This window comes from Lolium perenne, chromosome 1 (genome assembly GCF_019359855.2).
Source record: "Lolium perenne isolate Kyuss_39 chromosome 1, Kyuss_2.0, whole genome shotgun sequence".
NCBI lineage: Eukaryota > Viridiplantae > Streptophyta > Magnoliopsida > Poales > Poaceae > Lolium > Lolium perenne.
Window position 1 is genome coordinate 167,575,741 of NC_067244.2, and position 7,636 is coordinate 167,583,376.

The 7,636-nt window shown below is 42.5% G+C and overlaps 1 long non-coding RNA gene across 1 annotated transcript; it reads right to left on the reverse strand.

The window, feature by feature from the left end:
* Window positions 1-6,067: 6,067 nt before the first annotated feature.
* LOC127311914 (uncharacterized) lies at window positions 6,068-6,829 on the reverse strand. The gene is made up of 2 exons (XR_007858007.1): window positions 6,675-6,829; window positions 6,068-6,531 (listed from the first exon to the last, which is right to left on the reverse strand). It is a non-coding gene; the product is annotated as an uncharacterized lncRNA (long non-coding RNA).
* Window positions 6,830-7,636: the final 807 nt, after the last annotated feature.

Here is a 7,636-nt window from a genome sequence, read left to right on the forward strand (position 1 = left end):
TGCTCATTATTTTCCTCTTTGCCCTCCTGCCTAACATCTGAGTATCTTTCGGCACCACTTCTAAGGAGCATGAACGGGATTGGTAAACTTCTCGTCTTTTTTTTACTTCTAAGAACTACGGCAGCACTCTAGCCCTTCACTTGACATCGAGATCATCTTGCCGATGTCAATGGCACTCTTAGAAGATTCAAATTCTATATGTATGAACCTCAGACCTTGCATCGCAAGATTTTTAGATTTTTTTCTCATGTGTCCTCACGACATTTGCATCGGCTGCTAAGTTTCCGACAATGGTGATTTATACTTTCGGTTCCTAGCAACGTTGATCAGGTTTTTCGGTTACTCTTCACTGAAATACTGGTGTTGATACTCTTGCATTTTTTAAGTTGCGGCTCAAACTAAAATTATGGGAGAACTCTCGTCGGTATTTATAGGCATGTGGTTTGGTATCTATGTTGTTTTCCTGCGGTTGCTTTTAGAAAATACAAGATTGTGTCATGGAATAAGAAAGAGTTTAAAAACCTCACGATTTACTTATTTTTTTAATTATTTTGTAGTCGGTGGACACGGCTGACGTATCTCTACCATGTACTATTTCATTACCATAAATATATCATGGTATTGGTTACCAAAGGAAAAAAAAAAGGAATTGTGGTTTTGAAGTAGGTAAATGCGCAAGTATCTAAAAAAAACTGCAACTCAACCCTACCTGACTAGCTGAAAGTTCTCATTTGAACCTAAGCTCGTATGTTCATGCTCCAATATTTAAAAAAAATAGCAAACAAACCCAAAAAAAAGAGCTGATTTTTTTATAACGAACATGAAAATGTGTTCTAGCCGCGCGCAAATTTTTGCAGAGACATAACATATGGTGGTATGTGCAAAGAAAATAAAGAATTTGATCATAAGTATTAAGTAGTATGCTTTTGAAATCACTGTGTGGTCTAATTATGTACAAACAATTATATAATTAAACTCTAGTTGCCTTGCCGAATATTCACACTTGAACTTGAGCATGTATGCTCCTACTCCAATAAAAATATAAATACATAGTAGCCAACAAGCAAAATAGATCTCTTTTTTTGCACACAAATAGCATGTGTGGTCCGTCTTTGCAAAAAAAAAAAAAAAAAAAGGGTGCCTTTTAGGTCATTAAGATTGGTTATTTACAACACTCAAATTTTTCTTTCTGCATAGCTGACTACCACTACTAGAGATCGGGTCTTTTAAGGCCCCAATAGCACATAGAAGGTCTTTTTCGTATGTGGTGTGAAATAACAGTGACTCTCAATAATTTTGAACGGTCTGAACATATGTTTATGTTCATTGAATCATTGTACAAAAGTTTCATATTTTAAATTTTGTTTGCTATTTTTTTTTTTTTACTATCCAGCCAGGAGCAAATGAGCTTTTTGACACACATGCAGTAGGAAAAATCCCTTTCATTTTCTATTATATAGGTGACGGAATATATACATATATACATAGGAGCAAATGAGTTGGGGAGCAGAAAGAAACACTGCGACCTTGCCTCACACCCATTTTAAGGATCTACGGTGGGAAACACTATTATGATTTATTTTCTCAAAGTATCTCTGATATATTAATCATCATCCACAGCTGTATATAAAACATTAAAAGTAATATATAAATATATAAATAAGTTTTTGGGTGAGCCAGTCAAAGGCGTGTCACCGTCCTAACCCCTTTATCACTGAAGCTGGGTAAAGAACCCTATTATGCTTATGCTGAAAAATCTCTAGGAAGGATGAAAACTAAAATCTTTTAGATCATCACGTTCAAGTTCAGTACATGCAGAAATTCAGAAAATTAAAAGTACAAAAATAAACCAGGGCACAACACAGGTACCCTAAGTCCCTAAGTGCCTAGCTATGACATGAGGTTTCCGTCTGCTCGTCTCTCCTAGATGTCTTTCAGGGGCGTAGCTGGGCCTTGGGAAACCAGGGCCGTGGCCCAGCGTCTGGAAATGTTCTTTCGCGTATACATAACTAAGCACAGCATGGTGCACCCAGGTGCAAGTGCACCTAATTATGAAAAATTCTAAGAAATGCTATTTTAAAGTTTCAGAAAAAATTAAAAAGTTGCACGCATGTATATATTATGTTGATACTTACTTGTGCAAGTTTTGGCATAAAAAACAACCATGTGTGACCTACGCGTAAATGTGAAAATAGGAAATCATATTTCTGTGAACAGTACAAAACCATCATTATAGTGTCATTTAGACATTTTTTCATTTTTATGTAGGCCACGTACAATCGTATTTTCTGCGAATATTTACACCAGTAAGTATCAACATAATATATACATGCAAAAAGTTATTTCCATTTTTCTCAAAATTTTCAAATAGCATTTTCCAGTATTAAAGTAAATGGATGCACACGCACCTAGGTTTATCTTGGTATTTCCCAGCATACAAGAGCATATCCAGCCGGGTTTTCCAAATGACGATTCGCAAACACATTAGGCCGAATAGGAGGCGCCACCATATGTTGCTGCATTTGGATTTTGGAGCTCTTTCTTTCTCTGCCACGAGAGCGCCCCCGTTGAGAGTCGCTGAACATCTCCAGATCCCGGCCCGATCCCGTTGCTCCTTCGACGGCGTGGCCGGCCGGAGAGGAGAAGGGAAAGGTGCACGGCGGCTTGTATATATTAGTTGTAGATCAAGGTTGAGTTTTTCCCATGTGGAGTATGGCGTGATGCCGTTCCTGAGCTCGTCGTCGACGCCCGCGAGCCGCGTCCGGCGACCGCCGTCTTGTCCTCCTGCAGGCTGTCCATGGTGGACGGTAGCAGTAGGTGTTGGATCTGGTAAGAGCTCTCTAAATAAGCTCGTGTGGCAGTTGATTTGGGTGAGGATGGTGGTGGTTTCCCATGGCTTCTTTGCCCACGGTGGTTGTGGGAGTAAAGTTGTTGTGGTCTTCGTCCCCTGCCTCTTCAAATCAACAGTCGTATCGGAGACGGGTTTCCGGCTTTGGATCTGGAGAGATTGCAGCTGCTCCAGTTGGTGCATATTCTCAACGACGCTCTGCTTCGTTGTTGACCTTTCTGGCCGAAAGGCGGCCTTGGCGAGCTCTGGCGTTTGGCGCCGGCTCCTGAAATTCCTCCTGGCCATGATGCCAAATGGGAGGCAGGTTGGCAATAGCTTGGTGTTCGTCTCTTCCTTCTCCGGCGAGTGTTGGAGGCGGAGCGGCGGCGAGATCAGCACCCCAAGTGGTAGCGTCCCCGGTAGTGCTGATTTTGGATCGAGCTCGTTGCCAAGAAGGACTCGATTGCATTTCTCAATCAGTGTTCAAGGTCCTTCTAGCGAAAATGCTGGACCGGGTTGTAATTTTATTTTTCTTTGGGGTCCTTGCTGTACTGCTCTGAAATACTAATGAAGCTGCTACTGGGTCCTTGAGGACCCGTCTCTTGTTCAAAAAAAAAAAAAAAGAGGACGTCTCTGTCCGGTTGCACCCCTAATAGAAATTAAATATAAAATAAAAATTGATTAAAATTTTGTTATATATTGCAAAGTTGAATGAAATTGGACTAAATTTTTAAATAAACTAAACCCGGAAACTACCCACCGTTGGTCGAGGTGCGAGATGGCCCTCTCTGCAGACGCATGCGCCCTCCTCTCCAACTCAAGGTGGGCGGCGCGGTCTACCTCCACCATGGTGTGCCACTCCGCTCTACCTTTGACCCTTTGTCGGTGTGTCAGCGCCGCTGGTGTGGGCAGCGCCTCCATGCGCCTTCAGCGTAGCACACCGCTGGCAGTATTCCTCATCATGGGCGACCTATTGAGGCTCGTGGGCGGTGCCTCGGCGAAGCACTAGGCGTTGATATCAATGATTCTATACCCACCCGTCAGGGACTCCTCTGTCGGCACGAGGGCCATGTCAGCATCCTCGACCTTGAGGGATCGGGTGGCATTCCTCTCTTGGAGTGTTGTCTCATAGTAGGCAAACAGCGATGCCTTCTCCAGGTCCGCCGGCTCCGGCCCATCTTCCCACTGCTCCTTCTTGTCCACCGCCTCCCGTAGAGCCTCCCCGTTGTCCTCCTCATCGAAGTCGCCACGTAGTCGAACGAGCCATCGCCATCCAAAGGAGGGGGCCAGGGTTTGGCTTTGGCACTGCTGGTCTTGGGTTCGGCTCCAGCGACGGGACATCTCGTCTACCTTCGCCTTGGAAACCGTTGTTATCATTAATAAAGTTGACCGGTGGTTCATTTTCATCTATGATCAGGTCTGGCCCACAAGTTGGCATGTAGTTCGTGGCTTGTGTCCGACGCGTGTCCGCTATGCACTTTGTGGATCGGGGATGGCCTGGATGCACCTGACATGCTATTGATCGAACCGCGTCGTACAGAAAGTTGCTTTGGGACACGCGGATGGACGCGATTTTATGTCGGTGTGCCTAATAACCCATGTGTGTGTCGTTTGGGAGACACAGTTGGGATGCTATAAGAAGCTTTGATCCTGGAAACTACAGATGTAGGTCGGGCTATATGTAAACTCTTTTATTGAAAATGACATTTGAAGTTCAAAGAAATTCAAAAAAAAAATCTATACAATGATAATGATGTATTGTACCAACGGCGTAAAATCTCATCTCAAAACACATTGTACTTTATGCCACACAAAAATGACAAATTCTACCAGTTTTTAGAGCTTTCAAAGTTTGTAATGTTCCCTATTTTAGATTTCCACATTTTTTTATTTTTGCACTGTCTAAAATATGAGGTATTGTAGAATACATAACGACTTTTTTAGATTTTTAAAACTTTCAAATGCCATGTTTTGACAGTAAATGCCATTTTTATTTATTTCAAAGAAAATGCTACATGCAGCCCGGTAGGGTTGAAAATGAAACGGAAATGGACGGAAACATGCTTTATCGTTTTTGTTTTCCTTTATCTTGTCGGAATCGAAAATAGAATCGGAAACCCGGAAACGAATATGAAAACGAAAATCATCGGATATGAATATAGAACGGATACATAGCGGATACGTTACAAAAACGGATATTCGCCACAACACAATGCCGCATAATACCTTGATTTGTAGACCGAAAAACACACATAAATAAATAGACAATAAGACAAGATATATCGCTTAACTTCTACAAGTGGCAATTCCACATAAATTAACACACATAGTTTAACAGCTACATGCACACATAATTTTATAAAGTGATTAGGGTTAGAGTAATTAGTGGACTTGATACATGGCTAAACCCAGTTTCATGTGTAAATGTAGGCCTACTAAATGCACGAGCCTCTCTAGGTTATATTTCCGGAAACTTTCCGTATTTATTTTTCCGGAATTTCCTCTGCCATTTCTCTTTTCGTCGGAAAGGGCTCCCTCGTTTTCTTTTCCGTTTCTGTTTATGATTTTGCCGTTTCCATTTCTTTTCCTCCAAATACCGCTTCCTTTTTCGTATTCGGCCCTCCATTTGCTTTTTCTTCAAAAACGGACGGAAAGTTTCCCTTTCATTTTCAACCCTACAGCTCGGTCGCACTAGCTTTGAACCCTACAAAAGGCTTTGTCGGGCATGTATGTTTTTGGCCCCGTAAAATATATTTGATGGGATGTCAACCTCCCTCGATCCCAACTTATCTAGGTATTGAGAGATGCTTGGTAAAAACATCACCCACTTAATCCCCTGATGAAGCCACAAACCAAATATTTAGCAGCTTAAGTGAAGGTTGTTTTCCATACATATTTCAGGAGAAGATAGTATTCATACAGGGGAGGACCAACATGTGGACATGAGGTTGGATAGTTACGAGGAGGACAGTGACACCTCGAACCCACCAAAGTTTAAATCTTAGGTTTGGTGTCTCATAAAAACGGAATTTTTTTTTAGTGGGAGATATTGCTTCCGTTAATAGCGAGACATGAGCCCTTGGAAGTGCTCATAGAGGTAGGGTATGCGTACGATTTTAAAAGTGAGTGTATGTACGTACGTAGTACGTACGTACGCACGTACGTATGTACGTACGTACGTACGTATGTATGTGAGCATCTACGATTGTACCGTGTTTCGCAAAAAAAAAACATACAAGGGAACACAAACCTGTACCATGCATACGAAACTTCAAAATGAGTTTACAGCACAAATTACACGATCATTACTACATTATTATTGCAGCTAATAGTTTGGATCATCAGAAGCTGACATTAACTAGATCACTAGAGATTCCCATTTATGCAAATTATAACACCCACTTGTCAAGTATTACAGCGAAACGTCATTGGCCATTGTTCTTGCTTATGAACTGGTACACCCAAGTCTCGAAAGTCTTGTCACTGGCAGCGGCGAGGAAACCACGCATACCTTCGTTCTTAGCATGCCCCAAGTATGCAGCAACGCATACCTTATCTTCAGTAGCGATGGTCAGCGCATCTAGCCTCTGCCACAGCACACCATGAGCGTCGTCGTGTCCATGCGCTCGCGGCGGTGGAGGTGTGCTTGCGAGGGCCGGAGCCTTCTCAAACTTCCCCTTCGCCATTTCTGGTCCATCTGAAAGCTGCTAATGTAAGAGGGTGAAGTGATGTCATTAGTAGAACGAACTAGCATGATAGGAGCATATTTTCCCGCGGGTGATTAGCATGGAACCTTGTAGGAATCGGTAACAAGGAATGATTGTATGGATTCGAATTCGAGGCGTACCCTACCGGACGGGCTGGCTACAGAAGCTCACGCTTGTTTTTAAAGGGGGGAGATTTTGGAAGGCTAATTTGGTACAGATGACAGGCATCATTTGGCTGGGTGGGTTGACCATCACTTGTGCAAATGGAGTAATAGCACATGACGGCATGTGGCCTTCGCCCTTTGGTGCTTAAATCGAGGCCCGATCTAGCGGGTTTTTTTTCAATCAATACCATATATATTTATAGCAACAAATAGCAAATGGTAATAACTAATGAGATATCAGCTGGTTTCAACTATTACTAAATAAAGTATGAAAGAAACCAACAAACTTTTGAGGTCTTCAAACTCTTTATTCTTCCATGATGCAACCTTATACTTTTCTTGAGGCAGCCAAAGATAGAAACCAAACCACAAACCTGAACATACCAATGAATATTCGCCCATAATTTTAATTTGAGCCGCAATGCAAGGTTACATGCACGCACGCATCTATTCAAGTAGTCAATCACCATCGCCAAGAGTACTAACACCAGTATGCTAGGGGAAAACAACCGTAAAGCTTGGTCGGCGTCGCTGGGAACCCAAGATTATGAATCACCATTGTTGAGAAAGTAACAGCCGGGACAAAAATTGCGAGGACAAACATCATCGCGACAACCATGAGAAAGATCCTAGATCGAAGATTCATACATAGAAAACTTTAATCTTCCAACATCACCATTTGATGTCAAGAGGAAGATCTCGTCGTCGAAGAGTGCGCAGAAGATCAATTATTGTAGACGATGACATCTTCATTGATTTAAGACCAAAAGAAAACGACTACCTAAAACCCTAACCTAATCTTTTAGAAAAGCACTATACTGAAACCTCCACTCATAGACCGGGTTTCCCACCCCTCCTGACACCGGCGAGGCCGACCAGAGGAGGAGGAACCGATCTATGGTGGAGTAGGAGATGGAGGCGGCGATCCAGAGGTTGAT